Below are 23,151 nucleotides of genomic sequence, written 5' to 3'. Positions count from 1 at the left end.
ACATTTTCTCAGGAATTTGGCCATTTCAACTCAGATTTCAGAATCATAAGAATATAGTTGTTGCTAGTGTTGCTATTATCTTTTTAATTTATCTTTAGAGGAGGGACCTCTTTTCACTCATAGTGTTATTTATGTGTCTCTTCCTTCTCCTGATCTCCTTTGTGGGATTTTTATTTTCATGTATTCCAATTCTGGATTCTTGGATCCCTCATCTGACTTTCGTGTTTCTACAGTATATTCCACAATTCTAGTCTCTCCTCTGGATTATGAACACCAGTATCCTGCATGGTCCTCCATCTCTCTTTCTCCTTGGGCTAGGATTTCCCTGATTCATTTTGGATCAGACACTTCCCACTACTTCAGGAATATGCTCTAAGCCAATCCCGTCTCAGTCAGAAAACACACTCAGGATGGAACCAAGCAAGTCTCTGAGTCTCGGGAGCTACTTTCCATCTTCTCCCGACTTGTCTGCCCCTCACACGGTAGCCTGGCCTCTGGAGCTTTGAATTCTCCACGATGCTATCACCTGCGCCTGGCCAAGGCTCAGACCCTCCCGTGCTTCCTTCTGGCCTTCATCTACTTAGCTATCATCCAGGTTTGGCCACCCCTGACACCCTCAACCTTGAAAATAGCCCACTCCATTCTCTTCCTCTATTTTTCCCCCCAACTTTTTGTGTTTGTAAGGGGGTGTGAGCCACTGAGACAGAGACAAGATGAGTCCAGAGGAAAAAAGGGAAATGGACAGGCACTGGGAATGGGTGCTTGAAAAGTATTCTCCTGACACTGAAAATAAAAGCCTGAGACTTGGGATCGACTGTCCTCTCATGTCAGTCTTCTCATGGAACATTAGCAGCTATCATATCTCTACTGGGCATCCCAGGTAGCTCAGTGGTAAAGAACCCTGCCAATGCCAGAGACATGGGTTCCATTCCTGAGTCAGGAAGATCCCCTGGAGAAGGATCCACGGGGCTGCAAAAAAGTCGGACACGACTGAGCATCTGAGCATGGTATGTCTCTACTTAAAAGTAGGTTGAATCATTTTAATACAAAAAGGAAAATTTTGAATGAAACAATCTTTTGAAATTTTCTGACATATTTTAAGCGGATTTTTCGTTCTGCATCATGTACTTTCTACCTAATCTCTGACATGCCACTCACTCACATCTAAGAAATATGAAATACTGTACTGCCTGGTAACTGGATAAGCCTCTCTGGCTGTCTGTGTGCCCAAAGTTCCCTTATGATTTTCTAATGCCTGCACTTCATCTTGATATGGCTTAGTACCCATGTGACAACAAAAGTCAGGCTGTTTATTTCCTTGCCCTTGACATCATTTTGTCAAATGCTGATAGCAGATGTAAATATGAAAATGCCCAAACTAAAGTGACTGTGATAGTTATTCTGTAATTTTTCCCCATTTTTCTCCGTTCATAAGTTGGCAAAGGATCTCATCAGTCAAAGCCTCAGAAAGAAAATTCTCCAATTCTTTTAAACTGTTTAACAAAGGCTATGTCATTTTTAATCTCCTATGCGGGGATCAATGCTAAACGGAATAAACAGATACTCTCCCTGAAGAAAACTGACGTTAAATGCACCTAAAAGTTCATCTCTGGTTTGGTATCAATCATTTGCTTAATTATCACCATCTTCAGGGCTTTTTGAATTAGAGACAAGACAATAGTGTGACAGAGAACATAGAAGGCTCCCTCTGTTCCCTGAGTTAAGGGCCGTTCCGCAGTCTCTCTCCCTCTTATTTGTTACATCTAACAATCGGGAGGTGAACGTGCTTAATAGGCTTTGTGAAAAGTTTCATTTCTTTTTTCTGAAGGAAGCTATAGCTTTGGACTCATCTCCTCATGCGCTCCACCTTTTGACAGCACTGAGCCTTCACTTAAGAAAGAAGTTTAATTAATGCCCTTGGATATGCTGTTAACCTTTGAAATGGTTTCCTGATGCATGGAGGGCCTTTCTCTTCTGCCAGGAATTGATTTTAGAAATGGCCCTGCCTCCCTGTGCTTTGAGATTCAGAGCAAGGAAGAGACCATGCGAAGTGTAGCAAGGCTGGTATTAAGAGCCCCGTGAAGTACAGCGATGAAGCCTTTGCATCCGTATCTGGAAAACACAGATCACTGAAAATGTGGGAAATCCGCTACAAAGAGAGATGATGGTCTTATGAAGAGGTTATAATATCGTCCCACTGAAACAGAACCACAACACTGAAAATACAAGGCAAGTTTCAAAGAAACTAAAGAAAGGCCCTCAAATTTCTAGTAAGATAATAAAGTTTTGTTGTTTTTTTTTTTTAATGGCATAGACAATGGAGACACAGAGTAGGGAAGGAAGGACACAACTTTAAGGCTAGGAAATTTTATTGTATTTTCCTGGCATGGCTCCCAGAGTCCTTGGCAAAGAAAAAGATGCCAAAGAGTTATTCTTCAGAGGCTTTTTTCTGTTAATGTAGTTTTTATTCAATGTACAGTTGTTTAATGGGACAGATGTTATTTAATTAACTGCTATTGTAGAAAAGTGATTTTTTTTTCCCAAAGCGGAAGCAGTGTTTGGGGGCAAAGGGTGTGGTGAGAAGTACTGCAGAAGGTTCTTCGTGTCTGTGCTTGCTTACTCCAATAGTAACTCTTGGTATAATTAAACTACTCTGGCCCTCAATTTGATCTGTGCATCAGGAAGATTCCCTGGAGGAGGAAATGGCAAACCACTCCAGTATGCTTGCCTGGGAAATCCCATGGACAGAGAAGCCTGGTGGGCTACAGCCCATGAGGTCACAAAGAGTCAGACGTGACTTAGTGACTAAACACCCACCCACCCACCCACCCACACACACACATATGTGTTTCCATGGTAGCACAGTCAATGGAGATACCACAATTTTGTCATCTCAATTACCACCTTCAGAAGAAGACCATATTGGTTTGTTTGCATGGAAGTTACCAAAAAAAAACAATCTGCCGCTGATAAAAAATAAATGAAATTCTGTTCTCAGTTATATTATCACTTCAGTTTTTTTGAACTTCACTTATGAAACCTATTTGTCTTCTATATTAATGATACAGGTTGCTTATTGAATTAATAAGGACCAAGCAATAAAGATCTGAGGAGAATTTGGAGCCCACTGGACTATAAAACAATCCCATTTTCTCAATCAAATTGCTAAGTGTTACACTATTTCCTAATGAGAAATACCACTGCACCGTGTTTCCCTTCTAAAACCAAATTAAGAAACAGGTATGCTTGAGGCTATGTTATGTACCCTCACAGGTTTAGCTGACATGGCACAATATGAGGAAAATGTTGAAAACCAGCTAGCAGCGGCTAGGCCAGTGCCTCCAGCCCCATCACTCCTCACTAACTGGGAGCCACAGTGGAGCCCTTCTGGTAACCAGGTCTCTCCTCTGCTGGTGAGGACCATTCAGCCAAGTGCTGCTCTGGCATGCGTTCGCTTGGCAAGGTCTGTTCAGAGGAGTGTAGCCCAAGAGATGTGGCCTGGCCAAAGGCTGTTCACGTGTGGTTCTAAGAACATTTGAAAGCCAAGTGAGTTACACCCAAGCTGGTATGGGTATGGAACAATAGTGTCCTGGAACATAAAACTTTTGGCTTTCAGTAAAAACAAGATTTTATTCTTCCCCAAGTGTTCCCAGATTTTATTCTAGTAGGTACTAGAGGGGACTTCCCAGGCAGCACTAGTGGTAAAGAATCCACCTGCCAATGCAAGAGATGCTAAAGACACAGGTTTGACCCCTGGGTTGGGAAGATTCCCTGGAGTAGGAAATGGCACCCCACGCTAGTATTCTTGCCTGGAAAATTCCATGGGCAGAGGAGCCTGCCAGGCTACAGTCCATGGGGCGGCAAAGAGTCGGACATGACTGAGCACACACACACAAGTACTAGAGAGTAGGTATTTAACACAGGTAGATTGAAACTTCAGTCTTTATCCTTTCAGCTGAGTCAGCAAATACTTTGCACACTGACCTTTAGGCAGCAGTGCAGGGCTCATCCATCTGCGAAGGTGTGACGCTGAATAGGAAATGGAGCTGTCCCTGGGGCTCTCACGAAGGAAGGGAGTTTTTCATTGTGGCCTATCATTTGTTCACAGTACAGGCTCGCTTCAATATGAACAAAGTGTTCATTAGGCAAATTGAAAAATGAATGACTTGCAAGACACTGTGGATATAAATATTATGCCCTTTTTAACTGACAAGTGAAATGAAGGCAGGAAAGATGAAGTACAGTCCCACAGGCCACACGGTCAGTGACAGAAGCATACTTCAAAAGTTTTGCGTTTGAGTCCCCATCAGCATTTACCTTCTACGTCAGGGGCGGCTTTTCCTCCTCTTGGCTTCAACGTTGACTAATTGGGGTCCTGTGAGAAGGAATCTCTTTAAAGATAGGAGAATTGGAGAGTCTTCAGCAAAGATTCTCTTTTATAAATCTTGATTTAAAATTAAGAGAAGCTGCTATGAAAGCCAGAAAGAAAATGAAATGTGGTTAATTAAGCATGTAAACTAACCGCAGAGATGTGTAGCCATGTTAATAGTATATTAGCCGTCATGTCCGATTCGTGAAACTTTAAAATTTATATGACAGAGTTATGAATGAGGTAACAAGAATTACCTCTTTTGCAGTGATGATGGTGTATGAAATTAGATTTCTAGCTAACATCCTTCATACTCAGAAAATCTACAAAATGCTTTCAAATGAATGATTTAAACAGATAGGGAGAATGAACACTTTCTCTAAAAATACGTCTAAGCATATTTCCACAGCCTTAGTATTGGAATGCTATTCAGATAACAAGTTTATGTATGCACATATAACAAAAGATTCATTGTTGAAATGCACCAAAATTAGAGACAGAACTGAATCTCAACAAAAATTAGCCACTTTTCTATATAAAACTGGCATTTCTAGGGATAGGTTCATATTTGTAATATATTTGATACCATCTAACAAAATTCTAAGAGGACATGGCAACCCACTCGAATATTCTTGCCTAGGAAATCCCATGAACAGAGGAGCCTGGTGGGCTACAATCCATGGGGTCGCCAAGAGTCAGACACGACTTAGTGACTAAATAACAACAACAAAATTCTACCTATCGGATTAGCCCTTAACACCCAAATTCCCAACCCACTAAGATACTACAGCAATGGTCTTTATCTCTACAACTAATTCTACATTTCTTTTTAAGTCCTTTGCTTAAATATTGTATAGAATAAGAAACTATTGACAAAAATAAACAAAAACCAAGTATTTTAGGGTCAGGTGAGGAAGAGTGGAATTGAATTTTTATGATCCACTTTACCTAAAAACCATTTAGGAGCCACTTAATGTTCGTTCAGCTTTCAATTCATAAGCTGTGTTAGGAAATATCTCATAGAAAGAGGATGCATGAAGGTCTGGATAACAGGGGTCAAGTGAAGTCATATTTTCCTCCATCGCTAGGAAAATGACAACAGTGACTGTAAGATCCAGGTTGTCAACAAACCAGCGCTTTCAGAAATCTCTGCATAAGAAAGAAAGTTCACACGCACACAAAAGCCATACAAAGACCATCCCTCGGAAGAGTTGCCTCTTGGTCCAGAGGACCCAAGTTTGGTCAGACCTGAGAAATCCACAAGAGCTCCTAAAAACAGAACCTCAGAATTTCCCTGAAACATGTCTATAAAGACTATGATTCGAACTTCCCTGGTGGCCCAGTGGTTAAGAATTCGCCTGCCAATGCAGGGGACACAGGGTCAGTACCTGGTCTGGGAAGATTCCAGACACTGCGGAGCAACTAAGCCCACAGCCGCAGCTACTTAAGCCTGTGCACAGCCTAGAGAACATGCTCTGCAACGGGAGAAGCCACCACAGTGAGAAGCCCGCACATCGCAACTAGAGAGAAGCCACTGCTTGCCGCAACTAGAGAAAGCCCATGCGCAGCAATGAAGACCGAGCACAGCCAAAAATACATAAAAAATTTTAAAAAGAGTATGATCCCGCTTTCCTATAGTTTACACTAGGATCCTACTTGCTCTAATGTCCATTCTTATGCTTCACTTCCTTCTCTGTATTCCTCATGCCAAGCTGAGATATACAATTATCTTTGAGAGTCCCCGGTTCTAGATTATTTCCTTGGGGGAATGAAAGGAATGAAAAATGGAAAGTGACAAAGGACAAAGATATGTCAATATGCAGTAGATATATTGTACTATGCACCACCCAGTGTTATTGACACTGAAACACAGCCGCACAGCATCTCATACACAGCAACTGCAAACCCCCTGTTGCATATGCTCTGTGAGTAGAGTCATCTTGGTCTTCAAAAGTCTGTGTGTGATGTTTAATTCCTGTGGGCTCGTTCTATCTAAAATCTCTTAATTTTACACATGAAACTGATAACATGCATTATTGTATTCTATAAAATGCTTGTTGTTTAGTGGAAGCCAAGTTCTGTGAATATCTTATCTTCTTAATTCTCCTTGCTGTTGTTCAGTCACTAGGTCAGGTCTCACTCTTTGTGACCCCATAAACCGCAGCATGCCAGGCTTCCCTATCCTTTACTATCTCCCAGAGTTTGCTCAAACTCATGTTCATTGAGTCAGTGATACTATGCAACCATTTCATCCTCTGCCACCCCCTTCTTCTTTTGCCCTCAATCTTTCCCAGCATCAGGGGTTTTTTCCCAATGAGTTGGCTCTTTGCATCAGATGGCCAAAGCATTGGAGCTTCTACTTCAGCATCAGTCCTTCCAATAAATATTCAGGGTTGATTCCTTTAGGATTGACTGGTTTGATTTCCTTGCTGTCCAGGGGGACTCTCAAGAGTCTTCTCCAGCACCACAATTCAAAGGCATCAATTCTTTGGCACTCAGCCTTCTTTATGGTCCAACTCTCATGTCTGTACATGACTACTGGAAAAACCATAGCTTTGACTGTAGGGACCTTTGTCAGCAAAGTGATTTTTCTGCTTTTTAATACACTGTCTGGGTTGGTCATAGCTTTTCTTCCAAGGAGCAAGCATCTTTTAATTTCATGGCTACATCACCATCTGCAGTGATTTTGGAGCCCAAGAAAATAAAATTGGTCAGTTTCTACTATTTCCTCTTCTATTTGCCATGAAGTGATGGGACTGGATGCCATGATATTAATTTTGTGAATGTTGAGTTCCAAGCCAGCTTTTTCACTTTCTTTCAGCCTCACCAAGAAGCTCTTTAGTTCCTCTTTGCTTTCTGCCATTGGAGTGGTATCATCTGCATATCTGAGGTTATTAATATTTCTCCCAGCAATCTTGATTCCAGCTTGAGATTTATCCAGCCCAGGATTTCACATGATGTACTCTACATAGCAGTTAAATAAACAAGAGTGATAATGTGCAATCTTGCTGTACTCCTGTCTCAATTTTGAACCAGTCAGTTGTTCCATGTAAGGTTCTAACTGTTGCTTCTTGATCTGCATACAGGTTTCTCAGGAGACAAGTAAGGTGGTCTTGTATTTCCATCTCTTTAAGAATTTTCCAATTTGTTGTGATCCACACCATCAAAGGCTTTAGCATACTCTGTGAAGCAGAAGTAGACATTTTCTGAAATTTCCTTGCTTTCTTTATGGTCCAGTGGATGTTGGCAATTTGATCTCTGTTTCCTGTGCTTTTTCTGAATTCAGCTTGTACATCTGGAAATTCTAGGTTCATGTCCTGCTGAGGTCTAATTCTTCTTGCCCCATAACAAATAAGTGTCTATTTCCTTGAATGCTCTAGCTTTGAGCACTTGAATTCTATTTATCTTCTACAATAGAGGGCTGACCTAATCTCCTTTCCTGAATTAGGTTTTAATATGTATATATTATGCTCATAATTCCAACTCTAAGTGCTAAGCAAAGGAAATTCTGTATGAATGTACACTTTGAAACCAAGCCTTGTAGTATTACAATGTCTCCAGGGATTTATTTGTGTATAACAGCTAACTACAAAGTAGGGTTAGAAAGGTAAGGTAGATTATTGGAGGAAGAAAGATTTATTATTTTATCACTTTAGTTATATATTTTTCAGCATCCAAATGACATTAGTCTCATGATTTTAAAAATTAGCAAGTGGTAAATAATATATTAGGAGCATTTGAGAAATTAAAAAGACTCTAGTAGATAATAATTCTTTAAAAGCTCAATAAAATGCCTCCAGAGCACTTACTGTTGGATTAATCAGACAATTTTAATCAGTATATTCAATATACATTATTAACACATATTTCTTCAGGATTAACGTCCATATTTTGCAATTAACGCATACAACAACAGCATTTACAATCTGTCTGGTACCCCACTGTTAATATTATGTGTAACCTTTACTAAAAAGCTCTTGTCTCAGGCTTCCCCTGTGGTTCAGTGGTAAAGAATCCAGCTGCCAGTGCAGGAGTCGTGGGTTCGATCCCTGATCCGGGAAGATCCCACGTGCCCTGGAGCAACTCAGCCCACGTGCTGCCACTATTAAGGCTGTGCTCGAGACCCAGGAGTTGCAACCACTGAGCCCATGTGCCCACAACTACTGAAGCGCTCACGCCCTGGAGTTCATTTTCCACAACGAGAAGCCACCACAGTGAGAAGCCAGTGCACTGCAACTAGGGAGGAGCCCCCGCTCGCCACAGGCAGAGTAAGGCCCGCACGTCAGTGAAGATCCAACCTGCTGCTGCTGCTAAGTCGCTTCAGTCGATTCCGACTCTGTGTGACCCCATAGATGGGAGCCCACCAGGCTCCCCCGTCCCTGGGATTCTCCAGGCAAGAGTACTGGAGTAGGGTGCCACTGCCTTCTCCAGAAGATCTAACATACACAAAAATAAACAAATTAAAAAGTTGTCTCATGTCAAATGCTGTGTTATTATTAGAAAGTATGCAGGAATTAGAAATTAAAAAGAAAGAGGCAATAATGTGTATCTTTACCAGAGCTCTTGATGTATTTCACTGAAATTATAAATTCATATTCTAGGCATTATAAAAGTTTAAATCACAAATTTCCATGTCTCTTTTTTCACAGCTCTTTAGATGATATGATAAGCTCCTCAAAGACAGCGAGTCTATTTTATCTGACATAGAAACTGGGACTACGTCTGGCGCAGAGTATGAAAGCAATAATGTTCTTGCTAAACTAACTTAAACCAGTGGGTAAGAGGTTAATTATCATAAGTAGAAGTGGTAAAATATATCACTATAAAGAAGGCTGAGTGCCAAAGAATTAATGCATTTGAACTGTGGTGCTGGAGAAGACTCTTGAGAGTCCCTTGGACTGCAAGGAGATCAAACCAGTCAATCCTAAAGGAAATTAACCCTGAATATTTATTAGAAGCACTGATGCTGAAGCTCCAATACTTTGCCCACATGGTGTGAAGAGCTGACTCACTGGAAAAGACCCTGATGCTGGGATTGAGGGCAAGAGGAAAAGGGGTCAATAGTGGATGAGATGGTTGGATGGCATCACTGAGTCGATGGAAATGAGTTTAAGCAAACTCCAGGAGATGGTGAAGGACAGGGAACCCTGGTGTGCTACAGTCCATGGGGTCACAAAGAGTCAGACACAATTTAGCGACTGAACAACAATATATCAGTACATTCTGGATGAATGGAGGGATGAGTGAATGAAAGAATAAACTCCAGAAGCAATTTTACTTCTGTTTCCAACTGTCCCATTAAACCTAGTTGGTACTTACAGTCCACACCCTGCCCTTGGCAGAACAAGGACATTTGTACAACTCGTATGGTGATATAGATAATTGAAAGGCCCGTGAAAACTTTAAGTAATGAGTACAATCTCAAGGAATGTAAATTTCCTTTCCTAGGTAATATTGAAAAATTCTGAGCTGATTCAAGTTAAATTTCAGTTCCTCCCTCAACTGCAGCCTGTAGCTAGCAGTGGAAGTGAAATTCCTTTCCTGTTTTTACCAGACGGGTTGGAGAAGGTTGGATATAAAAGTGACAGGAATACTCATGCTCTTTACATGACCGCTGCTGTCACAGGCCTGCCTCATGCTTTTCAGCCCTTGCACATGTTTTAAGGCTGACTTCCTTGTGCAAGTGCTTGTGTGTGTTCTCTGATGATTCCTCTGCTGGGCCCCTTCACTTGCCACTCCTGTGACATGGGCAGTGTCTTTTTTTTTTTTTTTTTTGGGCAGTGTCTTTCCTTGAGTCTTCAGCTTTGAAAATCACACATCAGCTTCTGTCCATGGGGTACGCCTTTCAGCCACTTGGGTCCCTGGTAGGAAAAGCCCTCGGGCAAGATTTGTTTTGAAATGGCATCATCATGACATCCTCTGGCCAAGTAGCCACACCTCTGTTGACTTGCACTGATGGGGATTCATTTTCTTCCCAGATACAGTTCTTCTTTTCCACACAAACCTCTTTGACTTTCTCGAGCATGATTGTGGGGCTATGGCCTTTTAACCACCAACTCATCAAGTTGTCCCTGAAAATATCCCTTAATAACCTTGAACGAAGGGAATGTGACTTCTTAAGGGGAGTGTGGTTCCTGATGCCTTCTCAACACAGAAATTTTTCCAATCGTTACTTGACAAAATCCTGCCCCAATCTTATTCAACCTTTCAAATTTTATCTTGGTGAAGAGTCGCTGGAAAGAGACTCAAAATCATGTAACTGGTTAGCAAATAAAAAGTTTGAACTTTATTTAATCATTTTCATCTTCCAATTTAATAGTCTGCCTGGTCATTAACATAGAGCCAGGGATGGCAAATCAATTTCAACTCCCATGCCGGCTCTGATTCAGTAATGGAGCACTGAATAGAGGAGATCTAGGCTCTAGGGTGAGAATGTCTTTATTGACTAGTGATGCCTGCAAAGGGAGCAGGAGTAGAAGATAGGGACATCCCTGTGCCAGGCAGGATCTATGAGGGCAGATACCTTCATGCTTGTCCTGTTCAGGTTATATTTCCTGTCCTAACAACATGCCTGGAATCAGGTAAGTTCCTGTTAAATGTGTTGAATACATGAATAAGAGTGTGTATATGTAAATGAGGATGATGCTGTGAAAGTGCTGCACTCAATATGCCAGCAAATTTGGAAAACTCAGCAGTGGTCACAGGACTGGAAAAGGTCAGTTTTCATTCCAATCCCAAAGAAAGGCAATGCCAAAGAATGCTCAAACTACCACACAATTGCACTCATCTCACATGCTAGTAAAGTAATGCTCAAAATTCTCCAAGCCAGGCTTCAGCAATATGTGAACTGTGAATTTCCTGATGTTCAAGCTGGTTTTAGAAAAGGCAGAGGAACCAGAGATCAAATTGCCAACATCCGCTGGATCATGGAAAAAGCATAGAGTTCCAGAAAAACATTTATTTCTGCTTTATTGACTACGCCAAAGCCTTTGACTGTGTGGATCACAATAAAGTGCGGAAAATTCTTCAAGAGATGGGAATACCAGACCACCTGACCTGCCTCTTGAGAAATCAGTATGCAGGTCAGGAAGCAACAGTTAGAACTGGACATGGAACAACAGACTGGTTCCAAATAGGAAAAGGAAGGAGTACGTGAAGGCTGTATATTGTCACCCTGCTTATTTAACTTATATGCAGAGTACATCATGAGAAACGCTGGACTGGAAGAAGCACAAGCTGGAATCAAGATTGCTGGGAGAAATATCAATAACCTCAGATATGCAGATGACACCACCCTTATGGCAGAAAGTGAAGAGGAACTGAAAAGCCTCTTGGTGAAGGTGAAAGTGGAGAGTGAAAAAGTTGGCTTAAAGCTCAACATTCAGAAAACGAAGTTCATGGCATCCGGTCCCATCACTTCATGGCAAATAGATGGGGAAACAGTGGAAACAGTGTCAGACTTTATTTTTGGGGGCTCCAAAATCACTGCAGATGGTGACTGCAGCCATGAAATTAAAAGACGCTTACTCCTTGGAAGAAAAGTTATGACCAACCTAGATAGCATATTCAAAAGCAGAGACATTTGCCAACAAAGGTCCGTCTAGTCAAGCCTATGGTTATTCCTGTGGTCATGTATGGATGTGAGAGTTGGACTGGGAAGAAGGCTGAGTGCCGAAGAATAGATGCTTTTGAACTGTGGTGTTGGAGAAGACTCTTGAGAGTCCCTTGGACTGCAAGGAGATCCAACCAGTCCATTCTGAAGGAGATCAGCCCTGGGATTTCTTTGGAAGGAATGATGCTAAAGCTGAAACTCCAGTACTTTGGCCACCTCATGCGAAGAGTTGACTCATTGGAAAAGATTCTGATGCTGGGAGGGATTGGGGGCAGGAGGAGAAGGGGACGACGGAGGACGAGATGGCTGGATGGCATCACTGACTCGATGGACATGAGTCTGAGTGAACTCCGGGAGTTGGTGATGGACAGGGAGGCCTGGCGTGCTGTGATTCATGGGGTCACAGAGAGTCGGACACAACTGAGCGACTGAACTGAACTTAACTGATACAGATAGTTAGATCAATTAAATATGTAATATTTATGTTATTTTATATATATGATGAATATTTAATAAGCTAAATATTGTTTCATATACGTACAAGTTCAATTACTTTTTCTCTTTTGGCTGTGCTGGTCAGCATGTGAGATCTTAGTTCCCCCACCAGGGATTGAACCTGTGCCCCTGCACTGGGAGCACGGAGTCTTAAACCCTGAACCACCAGGGAAATCCCATCACTTACTTTCAACTAATTGTTTCTTATCTTTATAAGAGTAAATTATAAAACCTTAAGGCCATACAAGCCCCTGAGGCATAATTAAAGATATAAACTTGAATTCAACTCAAATGATAATTATGACCATTTTAATATCTCTTTCAAAGAAAAGCTTAAACATGGCTGATTACTGGCTATGTTATCATATAAAATATGATTTTAAATAAAATTAATTTGGGTTTTCAGAGTATGTTAGTTAGCATACTATCATCTAAAAAGAAAATGATAGAGATAAAAGTTGGTAACTTTTCATGACTTGAGGTATACATTGTTTGATAATGATTGATAATTATTGCCAGGTGGGGCCTTAGTTAAAGCTAGAAAAACACTCCTGTAATAAACCATAATGAAAAAGGATATGAAAAAGAACATATATGTGTGTGTGTGTGTGTGTGTCTGTGTGTGTACACATGACTGAAACACTTTGCTGTGCACCTGAAACTTATATAAGTTTGCAAATCAACTATACTTCAATTTTTAAAATATAGATTTAAGACCAAAAAAACCTAGAACACCCTAAAGCTTAGGTGATAGCATTCCCCTCGCAGCCTCCTTAACCCTGTCTAGTAACTTCCTACTTCACTGTCCTAGACAACAGATCGGGGACCTCTGGAATAGAAAGCCAATGCTGCCTATCATCAGAGTCACCACTGTTCCTCAGAAACTGTTAAATATAACACCAGCCTTCCCCGTGTACCACATGGGGTACCTACAAGGGGTACCCACTAGCCTGATTCTATTTTATTTTTCCTCTCCATCTCTGTGAAGGTCCCTGCATGTCTCACAACTGAAAAGAAACAATACAATGAAACAGAATGTAAAGCAAAGATTTTATGATACTTGATCAAGTAAATACAATTGAAGACGAATTCATACAGTTCAGTTCAGTCACTCAGTCATGTCCGACTCTTTGCGACCGCATGAACCACAGCACACCAGGCCTCCCTGTCCATCACCAACTCCCAGAGTCCACCCAAACCCATGTCCATCAACTCGGTGATGCCATCCAGCTATCTCATCCTCTGTCGTCCCTTTCTCCTCCTGCCCTCAATCTTTCCCAGCATCGGGGTCTTTTCCAATGAGTCAGCTATTTGCATCAGGTGGCCAAAGTATTGGAGTTTCAGCTTCAACATCAGTCCTTCCAATGAACACCCAGGACTGGTCTCCTTTAGGATGGACTGGTTGGATCTCCTTGCAGTCCAATGGACTCTCAAGAGTCTTCTCCAACACCACAGTTCAAAAGCATCAATTCTTCGGCTCTCAGCTTTCTTCATAGTCCAACTCTCACATCCACATATGACCACTGGAAAAACCATAGCCTTGACTAGACAGACCTTTGTTGGCAAAGTAATGTCTCTGCTTTTTAATATGCTATCTAGGTTGGTCATAACTTTCTTTCCCAGGAGTAAGCATCTTTTAATTTCATGGCTACAATCACCATCTGCAGTGATTTTGGAGCCCAGAAAAATAAAGTCAGCCACTTTTCCCACTGTTTCCCCATCTATCTGCCATGAAATGGTGGGACCAGATGCCATGATCTTCGTTTCCTGAATGTTGAGCTTTAAGCCAACTTCTTCACTCTCCTCTTTCACTTTCATCAAGAGGCTTTTTAGTTCTTTACTTTCTGCCATAAGGGTGGTGTCATCTGCATATCTGGGTTATTGATATTTCTCCCAGCAATCTTGATTCCAGCTTTTGCTTTCTCCAGCCCAGCATTTCTCATGATGTACTCTGCATATAAGTTAAATAAGCAGGGTGACAATATACAGCCTTGACGTACTCCTTCCTTTTCCTATTTGGAACCAGTCTGTTGTTCCATGTCCAATTCTATCTGTTGCTTCCTGACCTGCATACAGGTTTCTCAAGAGGCAGATCAGGTAGTCTGGTATGCCCATCTCTTTCAGAATTTTCCACAGTTTATTATTATTATTCATACAGTACAGCCCTCAAATGTCAAAGGAGAACATCAAATGGAACATATTTAATTTCATCAGTATTCACAATTGCCAGGACATGAAAACAACCTGCTGCTGCTGCTAAGTTGCTTCAGTCATGTCCGACTCTGTGCAACCCCATAGATGGCAGCCCACCAGGCTCCCCCGTCCCTGGGATTCTCCAGGCAAGAACACCGGAGTGTGTTGCCATTTCCTTCTCCAATGCATGAAAGTGAAAAGTGAAAGTGAAGTCGCCCAGTCGTGTCCGACTCTAGCGATCCCATGGACTGCAGCCTACCAGGGTCCTCCATCCATGGGATTTTCTAGGCAAAAGTCTATTAATGGATGAGTGGATAATGGATTATTATTCCATCATAAAAGGAGGAAATCTTGCTATTTGTGACAACATGGAGGGACCTGCAGAGTATTATGTTAAGCGAAGTAAGTTAGACAGAGAAAGGCAAATACTCTATGATTACATTTACATGTGGAATTTAAAAAAAACAAAACCAGATTCATAGACAAAGAGATCAGATTGGTGGTTACTACAGGCAAGGGGTAGTAAGTGGTAGAAATGGGGAGAGGTGGTCAAAAGGTGCATACTTCTAGATATAAAATAAATAAGTATTGAGATGTGCAGCATGATGGCTATAGTTAACGCTGTTGTATGCTATACTTGAAAGTTGTTAAGACAGTAAATCCTAAAAGTTCTCATCACAAGGGGGAAAAAACATTTTTGTGTTTTTATACAAGATGATAGATGTCTACTAAACTTATTGCAGTAATCATTTCAGACGATACATAAATCATTATGCTGTATGCAAACTTCTACAGTGCTGTATGTCAATTATATCACAACAAAACTGAAAAAAGTAAAAATATAAAGAGAGCAAAAGTAAAAAAAAAGAGGTATAAATTATGCACATAATATAAAAATTTTCTTAATGTAGGGAAACTGTTATTCCAAGAGAATTTACAGAAATACTATTAAAAATAATATCAGATACCAGGAAAAGGAACAAATTACATGTAAGTAATTGCATAACTTCTCTATCTACACTAGCACTGTGGACCATTCCCGATTGCAATGATGCACCATGACTCCTCATCCATGGCATGTGTAAAATGATGTTACCTCTGAGATGGAACTTCTTTGGATTACCATTTAAATATTAAATTACCATTTAAACAATTTAGATTCTGGAAAATATTCACACTATAATTCCTCTCAAAGTGCAAAAATACCTTCCATTAGACTTCATGATGAACATACTAAAGCTTTTAAAAACACCTAAAAGTAACATTATTCAAAACTCGAGTTGAGGTTATTTACGGGAAGCACTTCAGTATGGCTCTTTTAAGTTTGCAGCTGCCACTTGGTTGAAATGTGAATGAACTCACAGACGTGTGGCTATTATTCAACTGAAGACAGTTTCCCAGAAAGCTAGATTAACAAAGCACATCCCATTAGGTTTTGCTTCGAAGGTTGAATCTTCACAGTGAAAAGAAACAAACTTCAGAGGTATAAAATGTAAGACTACTTTACCCCAAATTGCAGAATCCAATGATTACTATTACTTTCAGTAAAAAGACTAGCCTCTTTCCCCCTATGCTGTCTCCGTTTTTTTCTACTGTTTTAGAGAATTCCCTGGAGAAGGAAATGGCAATCCACTCCAGTACTCTTGCCTAGAAAATTCCATGGATGGAAGCGCCTGGTGGGCTACAGTCCATGGGGTCACAAAGAGTCGGACACGACTGAGTGACTTCACAACAAGTTAGAGAATTATTCTAAAGGCGTTACTATTCATAATTGTCTTTCCAAAATATCTTTGTCTAAGCAGGTCACTGTACCTTTTTTTTTTTTTTTTTTTGAAATTTAAACATTTTCATGATTGTGGTCCTGAATATCTTCTGAAATACTTCTATTCCCCTAAATTCAAAATGTCTCATCTACTCTCAAGTTGATCTAGTGTTTTTCTTGTGCCACATTATTCCCCTAAGAGCACCTTGGATGAGAACTTGAGAAAATTTGCTCAATAACACTTTCATCATATTTTAAGCTCAGTCCTACTAATCAAGAATTGGATAGTAAGTGCTTCCCTTTAGATACATGTATTAAAACATATAATATTTTTAAAGACCCAAGTTGCAGCATAGTGGAGTTGATTACTCTGAAAGTCTTCAAAATCAATGTCTGGACAAACCATTTATAATCACATATAATCGTTAAGACAGGACAAATCACATTAATTAGGGCTGTGGAAGGAATCAAATCAGCAAAGTTTCATTTGACTAATTCAGTAATAATCATGCAACTGTAATTTGGGCTCTTTGGGAAGTTTTCATTCCAAACTAAAGATGAAAGTGCAGAGAGAAAAATAAATAAATACAAACAGCCTAACATCCACAGTGAGATCAACGCTGTTATCGGAAGCAGTATAGAGGAGAGGTAAGGCAGGGAAAGTGCTGGGCAAACGGGCAACTTTGATTCCTCGACTCGACTCGCTACTGTGTGACCTTGAGCAAGTTATTTAAACACTGTGCCTCTTCTCTGCTATGAGCAGGGAGAGACTGATGGCCTTGCTCGGTGTGGGCCATCTCTTACCTACGGAGGTATGTGCCTAGGGCTACTCTTCAGAATCACGGGACACTTTCCACCCGTGTATGTCATCTTTGGGGGCTCAGACACAAAATGAGATAATTCAACATCCTGTTTCAATGGACTCGCTGTTGTAATTATTTTCAATGTACTTATCTTGCATTCCTGTAGCACTGTATCACACATTATTTATTCTATTTTAATTTGAAAAAATGCAAACTTTAAGTTGTAAAAGCCATAAAGAAATAACCCATATACCACTTTCACCAACTGTAAACATTTTGCTACATTCTCTCTCTCACACATATATATGTATATATACATGGTGTGTGTATGTATATGTGTGTGTGTTTGCTGAATCATTTGAGATTAAGCTGCACATTTCATGACCCGAAATACTTTAACACATCTCCTAAGAATAAGAATATTCTTAAAAACCACAATACAGTTACCACATTCTATAAGTTTGATACTCATTCAATACATTTTCCCAACCATGCTCATTACAGCAACTTTTTTCCTGATTCGCTATCCAATCCAGGACCTTGCTTTACATTTGGTGATATTTTATTTATTGTTACATTGCTTTACTAATTTTATCACTAGTCTCCCAGTATTAAGCTAGATTATAAACTCTTGATGACACATACTGTATTTTAATATTTATTTTCATCTTTGTACTTTCGGCATAAGCACAGTTCTCCCACATAAAGAGACTTGGTAACTATTTTATGAAAGGCTTGTTGGAAGCTACTTGTCAGTTTTTCCCATATTAAGTACTAAGCCAAAAATTTGATAGTGATATTTTTCGTTTAGAAAGTGGGACTCAGAAGTTATTTCATCCAAGCCCTTATTTCTTTGATGAGATCGCAAAGAGTCACTTACTAACATTACGCAACTGGGAGGGTCAGAGCAGAACTCGAGTCGCGTTTCGAACTCTCTAGAGCGTCATGCACTCTGTCATGCCATGCTAGCTTTCTCAGGCACTCGCAGAATCAAGCATGGATATGTAAAATGTTGTTTCCTTGCTCAGCATCTATTAATCTTGGGCAACTTCACCAATGAGAAGAATAAGCATAGTTTAATATCTTGAACTACCCTTCTCTAATCTGAGCCATTCTCATTTAGAAAAGCAATCAGGGTACAGAAACCACCTTTCACGACTGTGATAGATGTGGACCTGCTATCACTGTGCATCAAACAACAGCTATTTTCCATCATCATGTGGGACATTGTTCAGTGTTGGACTGGAGTGTTGGAACATGAATATCACAATCAATTTAGCAATTAGCATTTTCCAAGACAATAGACACATTATTGGTTGGAACAGTAGCACACACTTTAAACAGAGAGCCATTGAACCACTACTTAATGCCTGCTTCAGTCTCTTTTATGTAGGCTTAATGAACAAGGATGAACATTAGGGGAAAATTTATTTGGAAATTCATTAAAAACATATTTTATTCAAACCATATCATTTTCCATATCTCTTCCAAAACTACACATAAAGAAAATAATATGGATTTTTAAGGATGAACTCTCTTACTGATTTTCACTGGCATACATATAAAATTCTCCAACATTATAGTATAATATCATAATATAACAATCAGATCAGATCAGATCAGTCGCTCAGTCATGTCCAACTCTTTGCGACCCCATGAATCGCAGCACACCAGGCCTCCCTGTCCATCACCAACTCCCAGAGTTCACTCAGACTCAAGTCCATCGAGTCAGTGATGCCATCCAGCCATCTCATCCTCTGTTGTCCCCTTCTCCTCCTGCCCCCAATCCCTCCCAGCATCAGAGTCTTTTCCAATGAGTCAACCCTTCGCATGAGGTGGCCAAAGTACTAGAGTTTCAGCTTTAGCATCATTCCTTCCAAAGAAATCCCAGGACTGATCTCCTTCAGAATGGACTGGTTGGATCTCCTTGCAGTCCAAGGGACTCTCAAGAGTCTTGATACGTGCTATCATTTTACCTGCTCAGAACATGGTTTACCTCCTTAAGAGGAACCTCATTCATGTTGTATTTCACAGTTTCACCCTAATAAAGTTATCCATTCTATACATATATTGTTAAATTGCAGTTTTCTCTGTGATAGGAAAGGGAAAGTCAAGTTTCTCTGAGATTTAAAAATCAAAGCGATAACTTCCATTTTATCCCTGGAGTCATTAGGTGGATAAAGTCTCTGGAATATTGCTCACTTGACTAAGATATTTTCTTTCTCTGATAAAATTTGCAGCCATCAATGAAAGAAAGGGCCATGTCACCTCGTCTATAGAGAAATCAAATAAAGGGGAAGCAGTGTCTCGGGGGAGGGGAGAGAGGAAGGAATCCCTCAAGACATCAAGATCAAGAGGCTAATTCAGCTCTGACCATCAGAATGGGAGAAACACAAAGAAGTTTCAGCAGAGGGCTGTGTGTGTGTGTGTGTGTGTGTGTGTTGTCTGAGTTTCTCGTCTACTAGACTGTAAACAACCTGAGAACAGAAACTATCTTTTTTTGCCTGTTCTCCGCACAGTGTCTCACTCAGCGCCTTGAATGTGAGAAATGCTTAATAAATGTTTGCTGGAGAAAGAAAGCAAAGAAGGAAGAGGGGGAAGAAGAAAGAGAGGGAGGGAAGAGGAAGAGAAAGGAATCAAGAAACCTCCCAATGAAAAATAAAAGCTTGTCTCTACCAGTTGTGCAACTTCCTTCAAATCCTGTTTGCAGGCTTCTTTCTCCGACGTCCTCACCCTCTGCCTGGCCTCACAGAGACGCTCACCTCTCACAAACACAGCCAGTGTTTCTTCTTCTAGACCTTCTGACTCCTTATCCCGGTCACATCTAACCCCTAACTGCAGTGCTCTTGAACTACAGAAACTTAAGCGTTGGATCTATAGGGAATTTAAGACAAGCAAGTCCAACTCCTTCATTTAAGAGATAAAGAAATGGAAACATAAGGGGATGAAGTGATTTGTTCTCCTGCAAAGACTCAGGTCACTGTACAGCCTGCTCCAGAAAACAGATAGTTTCAGATTCCTGATGTTTTTTCTTTTTTTTTTTTCCTTTCTAAATGGTTTCAAATTTCAACAGTTTTGCTGCCTTGATGCCCTGTTACCCTCAATTACTGTAGAATGTGTTTCCTACAAGTAATATCTTTTCCTACAAATCTCTGATACAGTAATTAAAACAGATAATTTAGTGTTAATATATTTCAGCCATCTACGTGCTGTGCCTAGTCGCTCAGTCGTGTCTGACTCTGCGACCCCATGGACTGTAGCCCACCAGGCTCCTCTGTCCATGGGGATTCTCCAGGCAAGAATACTGGAGTGGGTTGCCATGCCCTCCTCCAGGGGATTTTCCCAACCCAGGGATTGAACCCAGGTCTCCCACATTGCAGGCAGATTCTTTCCCAGCTGAGCTACTGGGGAAGCCCTCAACCATCTCATCCATGTTCAAATTTCTCCAGTTGGCCAGAATTTGTGTTTCAGCAAAAGGTTCCAATCTAAAACTCTATTTGGTGACCATGTCTTTTAATGTCCTTCAATCTCAAACGGTTTCTCAAGGTTTCCCTGGCTATCACGACAGACATTGAGACATTGGAAGATTACAGACCAATTATTTAGAAGATGCTCTTCACTCTGGCTGTTTGATGCTTCCTCAGGATTATTTATCAGACCCTTTGCAACCCCATGGACTGTAGCCCCCCAGGCTCCTCTGTCCACGGAATTCTCTAGGCAAGAATACTGGAGTGGGTTGCCATGCCCTCCTCCAGGGGATCTTCCTGACCCAGGGATTGAACCCAAGTCTCCCACATTATAGGCAGATTCTTTACCATTTGAGCCACCAAGAAAGCCCTATATATTTTTGGTGGGAATTTCAAATGAGATGCTGTGTTCTCAGTGCAGTCTATCAGTGCTTTATCATTTTGCTTTGTCTCATTTGGTAATGTTCACCTTAACCCCTTGACTAAGTTGTAGTCCGCCAGGCTTCTTCACTATAAAATCGCTCTTTGTCCCTCTGTGAAGGTACTTTAAGACAATAATCCATTCCTCATCAAAGTTTCTACCACTAATGAATAGTGTTTCTGGCCTGCATTGTTACTATGATGGCTGCCAAATGACGCTCTTCTTTTTTAAACAGTAATCAGTCAATAGTCTACTGTTAGGAGAAGGTCAACTATCATTTTTTTTATTCTGATGCTAAAATTGTCCCTTATTTGGCTGCCTGGCTTCTATGTCCTTTTGAAATGTCCTGATTGTTCTTTCAGTATTTTCTTATTTTCCAGTATAATGAGATGCCTTACATTTATTTTAAAACTTCCCTAATCCCACCCTACATCAGCCATTTCTCTGGGGAGTCCTGGTTCTTTGACCGGGTGGATTTCACATGGCAACATCAGGATGGCACTGGTGTGTCCCTGTTCTCAAGTCCTCTCATTGGACAAAGCTAGTTAATATATGCATGTATGTGCATACACATACTATACATTATATTATATGTTGTTGTTCAGTCACCCAGTCATGTCCGACTTTGTGACCACATGGACTGCAGCACGCCAGGCCTCCCTGTCCCTCACCATCTCCTCGAGTTTGCCCAAGTTCATGTTCATTACATTGGTGATGCCGTCCAGCCATCTCATCCCCTAATGCCCTCTTCTCCTTCTGCCCTCAATCTTTCCCAGCATCAGGGACTTTTCCAATGAGTCATCTGTTCACATCAGATGACCAAAATACTGGAGTGTCAGCTTCATACACACATGCATATCTATCTATACATTGAAAACCATGAGTTCAAACCCATACCTCAATTCCAAACTAACACCACAGAGCTTATTCTGGTGTTTTCTTTTTCCTTATTTCCTACAATGAGAAACCTGTTTCTATCTTTACTATACTTATTTATTCACTCAGTCCCCCAGAAGGTAACCAATTCCTCATCAAACCAGCCCTATCACCAATCTTCCTGCCGATGTCCTATTCCCCACCCTGCCCCCAGCCACAATGAGTGCACAGGTGCCCCGCACACACAGCTTGGGCTCCAACACTTATACGTGGATGTTGCTGTCATTACCTCTATCTCCCACCAGGATGCTCTCAGCACCTTGACCTCAGCCTTCACGACCCATGGTGGGTTTCATCGTCAACACCCACACGGAGGCAACCTCCTCCTCTCTTTTGGGCTCTGATGCTTATTGTCATACTATCCACATGCCCTTTGGACCCTCTGAAGCACCACCTCTCCCCCAAAAGTAGGAGGACTTTCACCTCTCAATTTTAAAGCTTACGATAAAGCCACAGTAAACAAAGCAGTGTGACAAGCATAACGACTGACATATAGATCAATGGAACAGAATAGAAAGTTCAGAAATAAACCTTTATATTGATATGTATATAGTCAATTTACTTTTGAAAAAGAGCCAAAGAAATTTAGTGGGGAGAGGATAATTCTTTTCAACAAATGGTGCTGGAAAAAATGGATATCCATGCAAAAAATCACGATAGTAATCACCATTTTAGCTCTTTATAACACAAAAAAACCAACTCAAGATGGATCATGACCTGAATGTAAGATAGAAAACTATAAATATTCTAATGTAAACATGAGAGAAAATATTTTTGAAACTGGGTTAGGCAAAAGACTTTTTTTTAGATGGAACACTAAAGCTGTGATCTATAACAGAAAAATGGATAAATAGGACTTTAGCTCCCCCACACTTCTCACGTGGACTTTCTCCTTTTCCTTCAGTTGGCCTTTTACACCCATCACTGCCAAAACCTCTGTTTTCTTTCAAGGAGACCTTCTTCACTTGATCTAACTCCGGCACCCTTCACTGGGTTTCCCACAAGCTCCCACCTACCACTTCCTGTGCAGAAACCCACTCAGCCAACTGAGTTTTAAAACGTCACCTCCAAGGGCACAGATACCATGTGCAAC

General features: G+C 40.8%; 1 long non-coding RNA gene across 3 annotated transcripts in view; it reads right to left on the bottom strand.

Annotated features, from left to right (window-relative positions):
* Positions 1–23,151, bottom strand: part of LOC147343603 (uncharacterized) — a 131,126-nt gene that overhangs the window by 27,318 nt on the left and 80,657 nt on the right. The window contains exon 3 of one of the 3 annotated variants that reach the window (XR_015156162.1): positions 3,660–4,469. The exons of the other annotated variants lie outside the window; for them this stretch is intronic. This is a non-coding gene — a long non-coding RNA (uncharacterized LOC147343603). Of the gene's footprint in view, positions 1–3,659; positions 4,470–23,151 lie in introns of those variants that run through there. 3 annotated transcript variants of the gene reach the window in all.

This window comes from Bos grunniens, chromosome 27 (genome assembly GCF_055505025.1).
Source record: "Bos grunniens cultivar Pamir isolate PY7600 chromosome 27, Bosgru_T2T1.0, whole genome shotgun sequence".
Lineage (NCBI taxonomy): Eukaryota > Metazoa > Chordata > Mammalia > Artiodactyla > Bovidae > Bos > Bos grunniens.
This window is presented reverse-complemented; position numbering and strand designations above follow the sequence as displayed.